The sequence below is a fragment of the Homarus americanus genome, unplaced genomic scaffold (genome assembly GCF_018991925.1).
Source record: "Homarus americanus isolate GMGI-L3 unplaced genomic scaffold, GMGI_Hamer_2.0 scaffold32929, whole genome shotgun sequence".
NCBI classification, from domain to species: Eukaryota; Metazoa; Arthropoda; class Malacostraca; order Decapoda; family Nephropidae; genus Homarus; species Homarus americanus.
Window position 1 is genome coordinate 17,526,796 of NW_024737097.1, and position 20,416 is coordinate 17,547,211.

General features: G+C 42.4%; 1 protein-coding gene across 4 annotated transcripts in view; it reads right to left on the minus strand.

The window, feature by feature from the left end:
• Window positions 1-20,416, minus strand: part of LOC121873253 (follistatin-like) — a 170,509-nt gene that overhangs the window by 134,884 nt on the left and 15,209 nt on the right. The window contains exons 3-4 of one of the 4 annotated variants that reach the window (XM_042376667.1): window positions 16,645-16,847; window positions 6,273-6,441 (exon numbers count right to left, since the gene is read on the minus strand). The gene's annotated coding sequence lies outside the window, so the exon portion shown is untranslated. Of the gene's footprint in view, window positions 1-2,544; window positions 2,628-6,272; window positions 6,442-16,644; window positions 16,848-20,416 lie in introns of those variants that run through there. The other 3 variants (XM_042376668.1, XM_042376669.1, XM_042376670.1) reach the window with 3 other exon arrangements.

Here is a 20,416-nt window from a genome sequence, read left to right on the forward strand (position 1 = left end):
CATACGCCTCACACTAGACCAGAGTGACAGTCATACGGCTCACACTAGACCAGAGTGACAGTCATACGGCTCACACTAGACCAGAGTGACAGTCATACGCCTCACACTAGACCAGAGTGACAGTCATACGGCTCACACTAGACCAGAGTGACAGTCATACGGCTCACACTAGACCAGAGTGACAGAGTGACAGTCATACGGCTCACACTAGACCAGAGTGACAGTCACACGCCTCACACTAGACCAGAGTGACAGTCACACGCCTCACACTAGACCAGAGTGACAGTCATACGGCTCACACTAGACCAGAGTGACAGTCATACGGCTCACACTAGACCAGAGTGACAGACAGCTCACACTAGACACAGGCATACGCCTCACACTAGACCAGAGTGACAGTCACACGCCTCACACTAGACCAGAGTGACAGTCATACGCCTCACACTAGACCAGAGTGACAGTCATACGGCTCACACTAGACCAGAGTGACAGTCACACGGCTCACACTAGACCAGAGTGACAGTCATACGGCTCACACTAGACCAGAGTGACAGTCATACGGCTCACACTAGACCAGAGTGACAGTCATACGGCTCACACTAGACCAGAGTGACAGTCATATACCCCAAACGAGAAGAAAATGACTAGTTAAACACTGGCTCTCACGGTTCACAAATTCACAAAAGGCAACACTGACAGGTACGCAGTAGAGTGACAGCTACACACATTAATCACATTCACTCACAAGGTGTCACATACACATTAGACTGACAGCCACAGCATCCCCAAACACTAGATTAGAGTGACAACAGCCGACTAGTATACCGGCGTCACACTAACACACTTCACTCGTGACAGCCACACCCCCCACCCCTATAACAGACCTACAAGCTATACAATTAAGTAACAGTAACACTAGAGTAACACCTATAAAGACAACAACACACTTCTTACACCACACCACATGACTCATACTAAGTGACTAATCATACTAAACTGAAAAACACTAAAAAAATCCGTACATCTCACACTGAAAATAATGACAGCTACACACTTAGAATTTCAGATACACACCAGAGAGGCCAGTTACAGCCCTCATACTAAGCCAGGGGAACAGATACACCTTAGGCTAATGATTTCATACTGGGGTAACAGCCATAAACCTCACACTAAAACAGCGACAGAAATATATTAGATTGGGAGCCATACACCACGTATTAAATGAGAGTGACAGTCAAACACCTCACGTTCATCACTGACAGTCAAACACTTCACGTTCATCACTGACAGTCAAACACTTCACGTTCATCACTGACAGTCAAACACTTCACGTTCATCACTGACAGTCAAACACCTCACGTTCATCACTGACAGTCAAACACCTCACGTTAATCAGTGACAGTCAAACACCTCACGTTAATCAGTGACAGTCAAACACCTCACGTTCATCACTGACAGTCAAACACCTCACGTTAATCAGTGACAGTCAAACACTTCACGTTAATCAGTGACAGTCAAACACTTCACGTTAATTCAGAGTGACAGATACACGCCACGCATTAAATCAATTACAGCAACACACTAAAGCAACAACTTCACACTTTACTCTATCAGTGCTACACATTGTAACATCTCGCTTCTCTTTGTGAGTTTAATCCTAGAGTGCATTCGTCAGAGACCACTTCAGCCGGGAGAGCCCCTTGATGCTGAGCTGAACGCACCGACACATACAATGAAGGACATTAATGCAGAAGGTGGGAGGAAGAGGAGGGGGAGCGGGAGGGCGCGGTAAACACCCATACAGTAGTGGGAGAGTTCAGACGTCAACCTGGCCACTGACTGACTGACTCCAGCGTTCCACTCATACACTTTTTAATCTCTCTCATCAAAAAACCATAAGATTTTTTTTTTATATTGGTTAACTCACCAGCCAGTGTAGTAATACCTCACTGTACATTAATGGTATCTGTTAATCAGGAACATTGGAGAGTAGATCATACGGACTAAGGCAAAGTTCTATCATATTGGTAACTAATTAATCTGGATGACAACTAATTTGACCAGTGATATATTATGTTATCATTAAATAGACATGCGTGATGTAGCCATGTGGAGACGTGTCGTGGGTGGGGAACTACGATACAACCCTCCACACCGTCTACCTCTCTCCCTCTTTTTACCTCTCCTGTCCTCCAGCAACCACACCTCACCACGACACACACACACACACACACACACAAGGAGACAACCTTACGCTTTGCCCTCGTCTATATTCCGCTCCACTAAACTATGTCGATGATGATGTTTATTCTGTTACGTGAGATGATGATGATGATGCTTCGAATGGGCCAGGCAGAGGTGCGGGCCCCGACTTGTTATTTTGTTACCTTTGTGTTCATGATTCCTTCTTACTGTCCACTTAAATAACGTGTCATGCAGTGGGTGTGTGGTGGGGAGGGAGGGGGGTAAGAGAAGGGGCACCACTACAGACCGCTCCTCCCAACGCAAAAACTCTAATTCATGTCACATGGAGCCATCAAGTACCGAGAGGTCCTCCTACTCGAGGCAAGGACGGGTGACCGCACGCACCACGACTCAACACTCACCTCCGAGACACGCTACAACGCGAACTGACCCAAACATCCCACCCCGTCTTCCTTATATACATGCTCACTCCACCAGGTATCAAATGGCAGAATTTAACACGGGCCTCCTGCTTACGCCGCTGCCACTTACCGTGATGGGGCGCCCCCTCTTGAGCTGCCTCACCACGGGATAGGCCAGGATAGGTGGCACCAAGGACCAGGATAGACCAACGCCAACGCAACACAAGCTAAGCCACACACACACCAGGATTTAATCCCTCAAGAGCACAACGGTGAACCTCTGTCACTAGGCTCGAGTTGACGCGACCCCACACACACACACACACACACACACACACACGTCGTTTATCCCTTGTCATTATAACATAGAGACTCAACTACGTATGTCATGTACCTAGAAAAACAACAGGAAAAAATACAACACAAGGAAATAATCGCATCACAACATAAATATAACAACACGAGACAACTACAACATAACTCAAACACCACAACACAACACAAAACAACAATTACAACACAAACACCATGACACAACATCTACAACGCAACACAACCATAACATAACACAAAAACGACAACACAACACAACAACCGCAACACAACAATCACAACACAACACAAGAATCACAACACAACATAAAAACCACTAAACAACAAACACAATACAACAAAACAAACACAACAACCACAAGACAAAACAAAAACTACAACACAAAACAACACAAAATAACAACCACAACTTGAGGGAAAATCACAACAGAAGAAAAAATCACCACACAGGGACGCAACCACCCCAACAACATGACGCAACAACTACAACACAATAACTTCAACAAAGCAAAATAACAACACTAAAACACAACAACCACAATGCAATGCAACCACAATGCAATGCAACCACAACATGGGACAAAAACAACAACCACCACCACAACATGAGACAAGAACAACAACCACAACAGAACAATAACAACAACCACAACACAAGACAACAACAACAACAACACAAGACAACAACAACCACCACCACAACATGGGACAAAAACAACAACCACAACACAACAACAACAACAACAACCACAACACAAGACAACAACAACAACAACAACCACAACACAAGACAACAACAACAACAACAACAACAACAATAACCACAACACAAGACAACAACAACAACAATAACCACAACACAAGACAACAACAACAACAATAACCACAACACAAGACAACAACAACAACAATAACCACAACACAAGACAACAACAACAACAACACAAGACAACAACAACAACAACAACAACAACAGAACAACAACCACAACACGAAACAACAACAAAAACAACAACAACCACCATCACAAAAACTCGAGACAACAACAGCCACAACAACAACAACACGAAACCACAACAAACACAATACCATGACCATAAGACATAAACAACAACAACCACAACCCGAGACAAGAACAACCACAACCTTAGACAGCAACAACAACATGAGACAACAACCACAACAGGAGACAACAACCACAATAGGAGACAACAACCACAACAGGAGACAACAACCACAACAGGAGACAACAACCACAACAGGAGACAACAACCACAACAGGAGACAACAACCACAACAGGAGACAACAACAACAGGAGACAGCAACAACAACAGGAGACAACAATAGACAGGAGACACAACCACAACAGGAGACAACAACCACAAGGAGACAACAACCACAACAGGAGACAACAACCACAACAGAGACAGAACAACCACAACAGGAGACAACAACCACAACAGGAGACAACAACCACAACAGAGAGACAACAACCACAACAGGAGACAAGAACAACCACAACAGGAGACAACAACCACAACAACAACCACAACAGGAGACAACAACCACAACAGGAGACAACAACCACAACAGGAGACAGGAGACAACACCACAACAGACAACAACAACAGGAGACAACAACAACCACAACAGGAGACAACAACCACAACAGGAGACAGCAACAACAACACGAAACAACAACAACAGGAGACAGCAACAACAACAACACCAACACGAAACAACAACAGCAACCATAACAACATGAGATAACAACAACAACACGGGACAACAACAACAACCATAACAACAGGAGACAATAACAACCACAACACGGGACAACAACAACAGGAGACAGCAACAACAACAACACCAACACGAAACAACAACAACAACCATAACAACATGAGATAACAACAACAACACGGGACAACAACAACAACCATAACAACAGGAGACAATAACAACCACAACACGGGACAACAACAACTACAACACCATAACACAACTTGTTTTCGACACATTTCATAAATATTAAAACACTAATTTAAAACGAATTTAATCCACAAAAAAATAAATAAAAATAATAATGAGATAATTATATATAAAAATATTCCAATTACATAAAAAAAAATTCAACGCAACAAGATTCAATTTATGATTTGCAGACTTCAATAATAATGTACTAATTAATATAGCTCACCTGGACTCCCCATCACCTCACCTGTGTATACATGCGCCTCACACACCAGGTATTTCCACTTTCAATATTGTAAACGTCATCAGCTCTAAAGACACACATGCGCAGTAGTAAACAAAATGGGTGAATAATAATCGTCATATATAGTAAACATACATGTACTAGAACTACCGCTGGGAAATATGTGTTTGTCCTTAGAGATCATCACTACTGAGGTGGGAGTGACACACACACACACACACACACACACACACACACTTGAGATGGTGTTAACTGGCGGATGGAGAATTGAAAGTAAGATTTGGACGTCTGTGAGAGGTTTAGGTAAGACGTGGTGATTGATTGATTGATTGATTGATTGACTGACTAACTGGTTGATTGATTGATTGATTGATTGATTGGGGTAAATACATCCCTGTGAAATAAGTAGTTGACGCCTACAATCACGCGTTGGGTCACATCTCCCTGAAATACGATACAATTCCTTGACAACAATAAAACTTAAGAGATTTCCTATGAATTAAATAATGCACCACCATATATTAACATAGCCACTTAAACATTACTATAATACTGAAGGAGGAGTCTGATATTAAACGTTAATATCACACTAAATATCTAAGAAATTAACTTAACGCATTTACCTTTAACAATGATAAAGTTAATGGGGTTAATAATGTTAAATATCTACTACACTTAAGTAAAGGAATAATAACATTTGGAAATTTTAATCAGAAATGTAATGATATCTAGCAACGTGTGCCTCCCCCTGAGCGAGTGAACAGCGTAAGAAACTTTTGATTTTCATTATCCAAAACAAAAGATGGATCACGCCTGTAGGCTGGGGGTCCGGGAGTGTGCTCTTAATAGGTCTGGGTGTTATGCTCACTCGTGCTTCACTCTGACCTGGACGTGACGGGCCTGCTTAACCACTACCCAAATGTGACACAGCAATTAATTGGTATGGGTACAGCATGTTGTTTTGAGGAACCTTTGTTACTTGTGAGTGTTGTGTGTGGGGCTGGGTCTGTCATTGGTATTCTTTGGGTTAGACGTCATTAGTCTCACCTCATAAACAAACACTAACTAATGAGTCCGTTCCGACACTTGTATCGAAAACTAATCATCAACTCACCTGTGGAATTTCTTTTAGTTTCAATGACCCTTGCCGTCAATGTCAGTGAAGGTGGAGTCCTAGGGAGGCGGTGAGTGTTAAGGGCAGTTCGGACTACAACATACTGCATACTAAGCCTCGGTTCACACTCTACTGCCTTCACTTCCCCAGCTGGGTCGACTAGAGGTGCCTAGAACGTAAACCAGCGACCATTAGGTGAAAGTTATGTCCACTTGACCACCGCTCCACCTGCAACAGACATCCCCGTAAGCACTCATAGGTACAAGGTCATAATTCAGTGCATGGAGGAAGGTAAATGTGAGGTATGACACAAAGATCATGTTATCAGAAACACCATAAGACTGATGTTTCCAAAACTTGCAGATGAATGTGAAAAACAATTAATTTCCAGTAAAGCACAAAAATATTATCAATTACTTCAATTCCTTATTCTTATATCGTAATTGTTTCCCTTCATAATATAGTTATTAACACACACACACACACACACACACACCTGGGTCAACTTCTTTACAAAATATTTTAAGTGCTTAATAGTTTTACTCAGATAAGGTTATAACACTTATCATATGATGGCACTAATATACAGTACAGGGCTACCAAGTGTCAGCAACATCACCACGTTACCTCTATGAACAGAATAAATATTGAGAACTGTAGCCAATGTGAAGTGTTCAAAAGAAAAAACAAACTGTATGGAGAGAGAAATAGCAATGTTTCGTGTTCATATATATCTGTGTGTCTGTCTTTAAACTATAACTAAACATCATCTCCTGAGTCACTTTCTGGTATATACTTCAAACTGACTGGTCATTATATAGGGGACGATACTGAACTTCAATCATCTTGGTTAGAATATTCAGTGTATATCTTTTGCTTATCTCTGTGGAAGTAAACTCGATGCTGTTCCCTCAACTTTGCCCTACCGTCGTCAAACCTGGCCTGTGGGGTGACTCCTCTTCTCCCCGGATGTTTGTAAGTGATATCGTTAGTAATTAAAGGACTGTAAACGGTATATCGCACACCTGCCAGATCTCCCAATGTAGAGAAAGGGGGTGAGGGGGAGGGAGAGGAGGGGGGAGAGAGGGGGGGGGGAGAAGGACCCCCTAAAACGTTAAGATTATTTCAATTGACAACATAATAGCAGTGATGAATTCTAATGTTACTTGATAATAAAAAAAGGGGCTATTGATATGGATACACCACTCGCCACCTGCACTAAACGTCACTGGTTCGGGACTTAGGGCACCCACAGTCAACCCACCTGTGAACGGATACATCACACTATACTCAGGGAAGTGAATGAGGTCGAGTACAGTGACAGCCAAAATGCTTCCTTTAGTGTAGTGAGGATCAGGTGTACTGTATCCCCTCTCCCCTTTATGGATAGTCAAGGCTTATGGGGCTCACTTTAACATCTCAATTTATCCCTCTAACTCAACTCTTTAGGAGGAGGGGCTGATTATTTACCATTTGGATTTGGAGATGCTTGAAATTTTAGCCTTCAAAATCAAAACAAAAATTGTATGGAGAAAATAATTAACTCAAAACATCTTATAAAGTGACAGCTGAATGAACTCCTATAATCTACCTCTGGTCTTCTATCATTCTTATCATTATATCATCAAAATATATAACCTCACTGAATCTATCTATAAAATTATATCAGAAATCATATACATAATCCAAAGTTTATCTCAAGTCAATTTTCAAGGAAGAGTCAATCGCGGCATAGTCAACCTGGCTGGTGGAGATGTTATATATCTGCACAAGTAGATTGGAAGCCCATGACAGGCCATTTAGCTCTGGGTCTCTTCAACTTCTTCCCTAAGGAGTAAGTGACAACCGATTCTCTCAGTCATGATCGGTGGAGTTGAAGACTGTCATTGGGAATATTGCAAATGTCAGTATCTTAAGAGTTAAAATATAAATGGGAAAACAAATATTAAATCAACAATATTTCAGATACTTCAACCATCACAACGACAACAAGAACAATAATAATAACATAATAACTCGGTAACAATAACGACAACGAAACAATAACTCCACAACAACAACAACATAAATACAACACTTATACAACAACAACACAATAGTTCACCATCATCATAAATCATCATTATCACCACCACTAACAACAACAATAACTCATCACCACCATCAAGGGATTTACTACACAAGAGCACACCCGAATTACACATAAGTAAGGAGCTGAAAAACAAAGACTCTTTCTCACCCCCACACACACACACTCCTCTGTCATTAATACCCTTAGTGTTTGACCTGTTCTTCCTCTTAGCAATCTTCTCTTATTTTAATTTCTTCTTTTTACCATTTTTCCTCTTCTTAGTTCTCCTCATTTCACAATAAATTATCACATTCTTCTATATTTTATCTCAATACATTACTAATCTCTCTAACTCTTCCCTAGACTCGGTTAGGTTTGGTTAGGTTAGGTTCACTCTGGTTCACTCCTCAGACACCCATTCTTGTCATCAATTAATGTCTTAATCCATTTAGAGAAGAATTTGATATCCTAAAGGTAACTACAGGTACAGTTGAGTCACCATTGTTCTACGTCTGGAAATATTCGACAAAACCACCTCACTTAATAACGTGGTTTGTTTTACGGGAAGACCTCACACTTCAGCGGCCAGTGCAGTTCTTCACGTAATATATTATCTTCGGTGTCTGCAAGTATCTCAGTGTCTCTTGGTGATATTTATTCAGTGCACTCTAACATACCAACACAAGTGACAGGAGGAGTTACATCCACTCTGTCGTTGGGTTGAAGGTAAGGCCGTACAGTCTTGTAATTCCACCACACACTCTCAGCGTCTAATAGTAACTTTAACAATGTCTGGAGCAGTTATTTATCGTGGTGCACATGTTACTAGTCTCATCCAATTCACAAGATAACTAACATAGCCAAGTTTATTAACCAAAGCAGTTTAATATTATGATTTGGACCAGTTGTATAAGGTCAGATTTAAGGGTATTTTAAACATTCATCTGACGTCACCTACTTGTGGCCCTTTATGAAACACTGCACCTGCGCGGGTCTGCTTCTCTACCGTCTTCACGCGACTCAAGTTATACCTCAAGCACCCTAGTTATGACGAACCCATGATTCAGCAACTATTCACTCTTTCACGGGTATAATATTGATGCTAAAACTTGACTACAGTACAAATCATATAGAAATCCTTATGGAAATTCAAAGTTTATTTACATTTCAAAGAGCAGGTTTATACTCACGATCAGCGACACAGCTTCGAAACAGAGCGGTGAAAGACGTACAGTACGGGCCTTAGTACCGCCCAAGGAAAGAGAATCCTTCACGTGAATGAATACCTAATGTAGCGAGAGACTCAATGTTGTTTAGCAGCAACATCTCCAGTTCCATTCGTACTCACAGAAGGATTTTTTTTAAGGTGGATCCCAGCTGTTTGGTCACTTCAGGACAAGCTGTTATTGAGGCATGATTTCTTAGGTTAGGTTAGGTTAGGGTAGGTTAGGTTAGGGTAGGTTAGGGTAGGTTAGGGTAGGTTAGGTTTCGTTAGGTTAGGTTGAAACTACGATCCCGTAATTAGCATGTCCCCTTTTAACCTTGTCCCGAAATAACTTGTGACCCTGAGCGACACTCCCCACCCTGCTCACTGCTCTTAGGTCGTTAGGGTGTTTAATCACCAGGTGAAATTAGCTGGGGGAGTAATCTTCAGGTGATCCAATTATTATACATACATTAGAGTAAAATTACCTCTATTTAATTTAGATTTAGAACACCAATTTCAATGTCTTCTATTAAGTACAACAAATACTTGTCAATAGTCAACCACATCAATCACCTGTTAACAGTCAACAGTCAATCACATCAATCTCCTATCAACAGTCAATCAAATCAATCTCCTGTCAACAGTCAACCACATCAATCACCTGTTAACAGTCAACCACATCAATCACCTGTTAACAGTCAACCACATCAATCACCTGTTAACAGTCAACCACATCAATCACCTGTTAACAGTCAACTACATCAATCACCTGTCAACAGTCAACCACATCAATCACCTGTTAACAGTCAACCACATCAATCACCTGTTAACAGTCAACTACATCAATCACCTGTCAACAGTCAACCCACCAGTCTCTTGTCCTCTTAACAGACAAAACACAAGTTCTCTCTCAACAGTCAACCCGTCAGTCTCCTACCAATGGTCAACTTACCAGTCCTTTCTCAACAGTCATACTAGCAATAACTTGTTAACAGTCAACCACATCAATCACCAGTCAACAGTTAACCATATCAACCACCTATCAACAGTCAACCACATCAATCACCAGTCAACAGTCAACAACATCAATCACCTATCAACAGTTAACCACATCAATCTCCAGTCAACAGTCAAATCAACAGTTCCCATACAGTCACAATCAACCCATCAATGTTCAAATCAACATTCATCCAGTCAACAATTTCCAGTCAAAAAACGTGAACAGATAAAAAAACAGTTATCACTAGCCAGGAGGAAGCTAGACAGTCAACAGTCAAACAGTCAGAAGGGGAGTAAGTAGCTCTGTGGCTTTTCCAGGAAGAAACGGAGGTCTGGCAGCTCTCACGTATAAATCATGGCGGCGCTGCAATTAGGCTATTAAACCTTGCCCGAGTATTACCCGGTGGCCCCTTGTACCGGGAGACTACCATCACTCCTCCTGTAACGGGAGACTACCATCACTCCTCCTGTACCGGGAGACTACCATCACTCCTCCTGTACCGGGACGCTGCCACCTCCTTTACTGTACCGGGACACTGCCACCCCTCTTACTGTACCGGGACACTGCCACCCCTTTACTGTACCGGGACGCTGCCACCCCTCTTAGGTGTATTTACCCTGGACCACTTACCCTGGCCCCTTGTACCGGAGACTACATACTCCTCCTGTAACGGGAGACTACCACACTCCTCCTGTACCGGGAGACTACCCCACTCCTCCTGTACCGGGACGCTGCCCCTCCTTTACTGTACCGGGACACTGCCACCCCTCTTACTGTACCGGGACCTGCCCCCCTTACTGTACCGGGACGCTGCCTCCCTCTTCTGTACCGCGATCCCCCTCTCTTACTGTACCGGGAGGCTGACATCCTCCTTACTGTACCGGGAAGGCTGACATCCCTCTTACTGTACCGGGGAGGCTGCTTACTGTACCGGGAGGCTGCTTCCCCCTTACTGTACCGGGAGGCTGACATCCTCCTTACTGTACCGGGAAGGCTGACATCCCTCTTACTGTACCGGGGAGGCTGCCATCCCCCTTACTGTACCGGGAGGCTGTCATCCACTCTTACTGTACCGGGAGGCTGCCACCCCCTCCTATTGTACCCGGACGCTGCCACCCCTCTTATTGTACCGGGAAGCTGCTACCCCTCCTACTGTACCGGGAAGCTTTCACCCATCTTACTGTACCGGGAGGCTGCCACCCCTCCTAATGTACCCGGACGCTACCACCCCTCTTACTGTACCGGGACGCTGCCGTCCTCCTTACTGTACCGGGGAGGCTGACATCCCTCTAACTGCACCGGGAAGCTGCCACCCCTCTTACTGTACCGGGAGGCTGTCATCCTCCTTACTGTACCGGGAGGCTGGCACTCCTACACCGTTAGAGAGGTTATTATTCCCCAACTACCGGGAAATTAATACATCCCCAACGGAAGACTGCCTTCCTACACTACCGGGAGGCCGCGAACCCTCTTCCTCTTCCGTAATGCTAGCAACTAGCTTCACGTACCGGGAACTGGGAACACTGGTGGGCGGGGAGGTAGATAAGAGGGGGTTGTGGTGGGAGGGGGTAGTGGGGACAAGACTCAGGGATGTGTTAGGGTTAAGCGTGTGTGTGTGTGACTAATACACCGGGCGTCACACTCCGCCACTTAAGAGCATTCCTTCTTCACACACACACACACACACTTTAGTAACATGGTGTATCTACTATTCCTGTACAAAACTCAATACATTATCGCGTATATTTTGGTCTGGCTGGTGACGTGTAGTGTTGTATGGGAGTGAGAGAGACGTGTTTTTTTGTTTTTTGTTTTTTTATGGGGATTAGCCCACCCGGGCACAGGTCACCGACCCACAGCGGGGCCTGGGGGGCGAAAAAAGGCAAAATAAAAAATAAATTAGAGGAAAAAAGGGTATGTTAATCCACACCACGAAGATGCCGGAAGACAAGCTTTTTGAAGTGAGACAGATTGTAAAAGTATGGAAACACAGAAGAAGGCAGACCATTCCACAGTTTGGCTGTGTGAGAAAAGAATGATGCGCTATAATGGATTATTCTAGTGTGACCGACATCCACAGAGACACGGTGGGCACCGCGGGCAAGACGAGTGTTACCAGCCCACGGCCTTGCCGGCGGTACACAGGATGCCAAATCCACTGAACATTGCCTGTTAAAGTACCTGTAAAAGAGAGAGAGTGAAGCAACGTTGAGGCGAAGAGAAAGGGAAGAAAGATTGTCAACTAAAGGAGGAGAGTTAAAAAGACGACAGACAGCAGAAGAACCACCCCAGATATGAGAGCAGATAATTATGCCCTTCACTGAGTCACGTTCTCTCATATATTCGCCCGAGATAAAAACAAACTTTATAGCAACATGTGTCAAGGAGACAGACAAACAGTCATACCACAATAAGAATAAATATTAACTTATTTAGAAACTTCAGGAAACAAAACAAAAAATTATCTAAATACATAATTAACCCAAATGAACCAAATACACCTGGTATATCGTAACTAAACCTAACCTAACCTAACCTAACCTAACCTAACTTTTACTTACACTCTTCATTAATTTTATATAGCTCTTGACGCGTTGTTGCTCTAACTCAGACACTCGTAACAGTGATATCACTAACACTGATAACACTAACGATGATACTAACACTGATAACAATAACACTAATAACTAACAAATATAACACTAACACTGATAACACCTGGGTCTCGTCTCTGTCATACAAGCTAGAATTTAGATGTTAGAAATATTGTTGTTATATGTACGATAATCCTTCGTCACAGTGTTGGTGGGCACGTCACAAGTGTCGACAAGGGTGACTGACAGTACTGGACCAACATGTACACACGTTCTTTGCTCAACACAGTCATGTGATAACAATCCTCAGGCAATCAGTTTCTATTGTGAATAAGGAGAGTGCAGGAAGAAGTTGGTGGGGAAGGAGGCAAACGTTCGTCTGGCGTAGCTTACATAAGTATGTCACTACTGAGTGGGCAGGGTGCAGGCGGGCACCCGGTGCTGCTTTTATGGTCATCAAAGGCTTCAAGCGAGGAAAGGAAAATGAGTATTTACATTGCCTCTATAGACCTACTACGTGTATGTTCAACTTCAATACGTTTGGAGCTCTTGGCAGAGGCAGATCGTAGCTGGGCGAGGAAGCAGCGGGGGGCAGCACGGCCGGGGTGTGAAGGACCAGGTAGTCCATATGAATGGACATGATGTCATGGCGGGTAACAGCAGGGCCACACCTGCACACGCGGCGGGGAAGGTCAATTCTCCTCACAACAATGGTACCTAACAACTGAATGGTTGAATCAGATCGGGCAAGCCAGCAAAGTCATTCCCACCTCAAGGACTGAATGTCAAGGCAACGATTCAATAGGTGTGTGTGAAGTTGTAGCAATCTCTTGTATCTGTCACCACACTCATTCTTATGACTGCCATGTCAGTACTTCCAGGACCACCTGGGAGGCCCCGATACCTGCCACTCACAACACCGTGTACCTCTCTCTCCCTCTGCCACGAATAATAATAATAATAATAATAATAATAATAATAATAATAATAATAATAATAATAATAATAATAATAATAATAATAATAATAATACCAGAAATTTTTGTCACTGTTGCAATAAGTGATATGCAGTGTGAAATATTTCATTTTTAATTGTTTTTAGCAAGCAAAATTCATGCCAAAGATTCTGTTTTGTTTTGACCACACATTATTTCCTGTCTTGGGACCTCTCAATCTTGTGCTCAAATGAGAAATTATATTATGGTACAGAAATACAGAGGAAAATATGGTACACAAAATTGTTTAAATGTTAGAAACAAAATATTATAGAAAACTACAAAAAATACCCAAGGCTCTCCATTTTACCGCCATTAATTACCTGCTAACAACTAAAACATGTAAAAGAAGAATACTTGACGCTTTAAGAACTGCCCCAGAGTTAAAGTTTTTTTTCTTCTAATTTACCAACAAATCACATTCAGGTGAGTGTCTGGCGTGTAGAGATAACCAGACTGTTGGACAATTCACCAGCTTTAAGTCCCTGTGCACTGATCATTCACACAGCTTTCACGGGGATTTAGACAGACGCACCTCAGTAAACTGGAATTAACTGAAAATTGTATTATTTAGAATTTCATACTTTGTGATCAGTAAAACAAATACACGATTGTCGCCTGATTCACTTAAAGGTTAGTGGAGCCATTTTTTGTGGGTGTGGGTGAGGGTGTGGGTGAGGGTGGGGTAAGGGTGGGGTAAGGGCATTTAAGCAGATAGCTGGAGTCGGGAGGAGTGTGAGAAAGTGGCCAGTAAGACAACTAAATAGTGACATTTCAACATCAGAGGAACAAATACGTCAGAGATGGTGGAAGCATATCACAAGTAAAATGATCGAAATTTGTATTGAAAATTATATCACTATACCTGAACCAGAGAAGGATTATTACTGTTACCGCCGTGTGTTTTGCCAATGAGGCCCAACTTACACTCTTAACGCACCATTGTCTCAGGGAGGAAGGCGACCGTCCGTGCTCCACTAGGCCTAGAGTAGAGCAGCCCGGAGTCGCTCTCACCAGGGTGTTGGCAGCTGACAGAGACTAATATATGTTGGTTTGGCCTGGGATTGGGTGCAAGGACTGGGCCGCAACGCCTGGCAACGTCACCTCAGCCAGCTCCTCACGTAGTCTTATGCCCGTGGGCCAATAGAGCCAGGGGGTAGTGCGTATTAAATAATGAGAAAATTCCAATTCGACTCTCACTTCCCTTGGGGCTCGGGATTAGGTGCGGGTGTGGCCAAGGTGGGAGTCATAGGCTGGGCATCGGTGGACGTAGTGGGGTCTACGTTGAGGCAGAAGCGGTCATACATGAATACCGACATTGCTTCACTGACTCTTAGATACACTTGTTGTTGAGTGTGTGAAATATTATTGTGAATGTATTGCCACCGAGGCGCTGTCTTAATACACATGACAGTATTACATCTTTCTCCTACAGGCCATGTTGGTGAGTCGTCATTTGTCAACCGCATGTTCCTACTTCATCTGTATCATATCTGTGTATAATTCTATCTCTGCTTGGCCACGCCTGTTATTACCCTATATATATATAAGAAATATTGGGGACACATTAGGTGACTATTTGTGTGGGTAGAGTTTTTACTTGTCACAGGTGTACAGTAACGCTATTACCACAAGAATAAAGTTGGTTGTTGTACATCTGAGATTGTGTCGCCCAACGGGAGAGATTCGCTGTTACAACTACAATAAAGGAAAAAATATATTTTAATCCAGCAAGTGAAGAATTAGTCGGATCCCGGTCCCGATGGTTCAACAGACGAAATTTTAAAAACAAATATAAATATGACATACAGAACTATGAAAGGACTTTTAGATGAGATATGATATAATGAAAGAATTTCAGATGACTAGAAATCGTGAATATCGTTAAGACCCGAAGAGGAGACCTGAAGGACTGCGGGCGCTTGAGGAACATTACAATGATTGGAATTGTTCTTAAAGTTTTCAGCCTAACTCTACAAATTAGAATTCAGGACGAAGACTGCGTGACGGACAAGCCGGTTTCAGAAGGAGAGGACGGTATTGCGACACACCCTGGGACCATAAAACACCCGTATGTGGTGTTTGCTGACTTAGAAATGATCATTCGATAGCGTCTATCGCTTAATGCTATAAAATAAATCTTGCGTACCACTGGACTTCCAGAGAAGCATGTAAATCTGATAGCAGAAATACATAAAGATAGTTGATGTAGAGTTAATGCAGACGGACATAACCTGCCCCTCTACCGCATGGCTCTCACTGTCAGCGTTCACAGATTAACACCACCACCTGGATATCGACCATAATCAGAACCGGTTGTCTGGAAATTGCCAGCACATCCCTGGTTACATCCCACTTAGACGATTCCCAATAATATAAACCAACCTACTGTAGACTAGAATTCAGAATAACACAACTGAAAGTATCCATCCCACAGCACCAATTAATTACATTACATTTTGACTGCATGGCGCTAGTTTCTACAACTCATTTATTAAAACATACCTCGATGAATAGCAGTTGGCTGTTGTTTACCCACGAGTAGTAATGATGAAGGATGACGAAGTAGAGTGATAGAAATACTGTTGTAGAGTGGAACAAGTTGACTTTGGACTTGTTTATACAAAGACCTCAGGAGCACCGGTGTTTCATCATCAAAAGACCTCATCGTTGACTACACTCTATTGCTTCAGACAACTCAAACAGGGCTGAAAGAAGACACACAAATATAAGTGAATACTGGAAGCCAAATTACTTCTTTCCCTTTCTTACCTCAAAGTTTATTTCTACAGTTTATAAATTGTTACTTGTGTTAAATAGCATCCCTTCGGCGTTCACACTATTGTTTCATCGGTCATACTACTAATGTACAAGTGTTGTATTAGTCTGTTTCAATCAATACTTTATACACACAACCAAGGCTCAGAACCATATTGTGTATTATCTCTCATTAATTAATTTCCGTGTAAGATATTTCTCTTCTCCCAGTTATATCTTTGGTAAATATAAAACATTCCCTGGCATACAATGTATCAAAATAATGCTATTAAATGAAGCAGGCATACATCACCCTCACATGAAACATGCCTTATCTGCCCTGGCTCATGAAACCAATAGAAATTTTCACACACTCAGTTTGCGCGGAACCTCCTACCCCACCAACACACTATACCATCCCACATCTCTGAACAATATTGCACTACATGTCTTAGGCTGCAGCGGCTGAGTAGTTACAGCAACCTCAATCCACCCACCCCACCCCACCCCATCCTCCCCACTCAACCAATCCCACCACACCACTCCCACCCACCCCATCCCACCCCCACTCAACCCAATCCCACCCCACCCCACCCCACCCCACCCCATTCACCAAGTTGCACGTGGGTACCTAACTTTACAGATGGAGAAGTGAAGAGGGTCGGTCAATACAGTGCCGAGGACACTCTCTAGTCTCCACCCTCACTACACCTCGATCACTAGTAAAGGGCTAATGGACTCCATAACTAATTTATTATATTAGACTTTTCCAATATTATGAATGAAGCTTCTTACAGGTAATTTAAACGTCTTCGTGGTGATTAGATGACGTTAGAGATAAACTAAAAGACATACTAATAATAATTCACTCAGCATTTCATTTGTATTATATGAAATAATGTAGAGAATTACTGAATACATGTTCACTGTCAAGTCTCGCGCTGTATAAGACGGACAGGCGGCACTTGCGTGATCTCTCCAGTAACCACTCAACAATATATGGCAAATCAAAGAGACATAAAATGCTGGTGTTATGATCCGGTACCTGGGACACTAGCTTCTTCTTGCACATGCAGTGTAAACTAATCAGTCTATTTCTTCTTCTGTCAGCTTTGTTCTTAATATTCAAAGACACATTTTCGCCATGTCACAGAGTCCGATAAACATTAAACTTACTTTATACTGTATCATAAGACTCTACAGTACCACCAACACAATTAACATCTGTATTACAATGTTGTTACGTATTCGCTGTATACATCCTACCAGCACCATCTATTGAGTGGATTATTCGTGCCAAATTATCAGACTACTATAGATGGTGCTTTACTGTAGCTTTATGATATCTAAAAAGACAAAAACGCTCGGGTGTAATTAACCAGGAAATGTTCAGCAAAGTTTCAGCTTTTAAGAAAAGTAAAAAAATAAATAAATAAAGGTGAAAAAATGGAAAGTTTACAGACAGTGAACCGGAACAATATTCTGAATGAACTAAAGAAAAAAGTTAGTAAATAAGGCAACTGATGAAAATGCCTCATAAATTTCTAACCTGAAAATAAAATTATAGGAAATATTGACTTTTTTCCTTCATTTATTCCATTTAATACTTTGAATTTACATAAATATTACTTGTTTTTTTTTTTACTTTTTCATCCTAGTCATTTCGTTTCTCTTACATTTTTCATGAATCTACCTTGTCCATTCCTTTCCCTATTCTTTTGACCTTCTCTTTCATTACTCCTCACTTACTCCTGACACTCATATGACCTTCTTTAACTCCGTAATTAACTTCGCCAGCCTCTCATCCCACCATTCATTTTCTTATCGTCTAATCTCCGCTGGCCAGACACTACAGCTGCGCCAACCTCCCACTTCGTCCTTATTCACAACACCTAAATAAATAAATAAATAATAGACATGTGTGTGTGTGTGTGTGTGTGTGTGTGTGTGTGTGTGTGTGTGTGTGTGCGCGCGCGCGCGCTAACATAAATTTCTGTAGCTACAAATATCATTATAGCGTTTATCATTTTCAAGGGAATAAATTTGACTACGAAACAATAAGAAAAAAATTCAAACATTCATTAATCTCAAACTAGTACAGCACAATTTCATCAGTGACAGCTGCCGCCATGCTAACGGGCCAGGAAGATTATCTCCGTGGAAAAGAACTCGCGTTTCATCCAAAAATTATTGACTTGAGGTAAAATTCAAGTCAACACGTATTAAAGCGGATAAAACTGCTCCCCCTTACGAGACAACACGCCGCCAAAATATGCCATTCTTTTAAGAAAATTCATTCTGCCTGAATATTAAGATATTAGGTATGCATTGAAATCATGATTGACTTTGGCAGACTTGCTAGACAACAAATTGCTTTTAACGAAAACAATTTGCATGTAAAGGAGAAGCCCTGCTAAGGCCCCTAACCTTTATCGTGGTGAGGGGAATATTTGGGGGCAGGGTGATAATGGTGCAGGGAATATCTTGGTAGGGGTGATAATGGTGCAGGGAATATCTTGGTAGGGGTGATAATGGTGCAGGGAATATCTTGGTAGGGGTGATAATGGTGCAGGGAATATCTTGGTAGGGGTGATAATGGTGCAGGGAATATCTTGGTAGGGGTGACAATGGTGCAGGGAATATCTTGGTAGGGATGATAATGGTGCAGGGAATATCTTGGTAGGGATGATAATGGTGCGGGGAATATCTTGGTAGGGATGATAATGGTGCAGGGAATATCTTGGTAGGGTGATATTAGATTGCAGGAATATCTTGGTAAGGGATGATAATGGTGCAGGAATATCTTGGTAGGGGTGGATAATGGTGCAGGGAATATCTTGGTAGGGATGATAATGGTGCAAGGGAATATCTTGGTAGGGGTGATAATGGTGCAGGGAATATCTTGGTAGGGATGATAATGGTGCAGGGAATATCTTGGTAGGGATGATAATGGTGCAGGGAATATCTTGGTAGGGGTGACAATGGTGCAGGGAATATCTTGGTAGGGGTGATAATGGTGCAGGGAATATCTTGGTAGGGGTGATAATGGTGCAGGGAATATCTTGGTAGGGATGATAATGGTGCAGGGAATATCTTGGTAGGGATGATAATGGTGCAGGGAATATCTTGGTAGGGGTGATGAGGGAATATCTTGGTAGGGATGATAATGGTGCAGGGAATATCTTGGTAGGGGTGACAATGGTGCAGGGAATATCTTGGTAGGGATGATAATGGTGCAGGGAATATCTTGGTAGGGGTGATAATGGTGCAGGGGAATATCTTGGTAGGGGTGATAATGGTGCAGGGAATATCTTGGTAGGGGTGATAATGGTGCGGGGAAATATCTTGGTAGGGGTGATAATGGTGCAGGGAATATCTTGGTAGGGGTGATAATGGTGCAGGGGAAGTATGGTATAGGGAAAAGTATGGTACAAGGGGAAAGTATGGTAAAGGATAGTAATGGTAGAGAACATATACAATACTGGCTGACACAGAATATGGGAAAAAAATAAGGAAAATT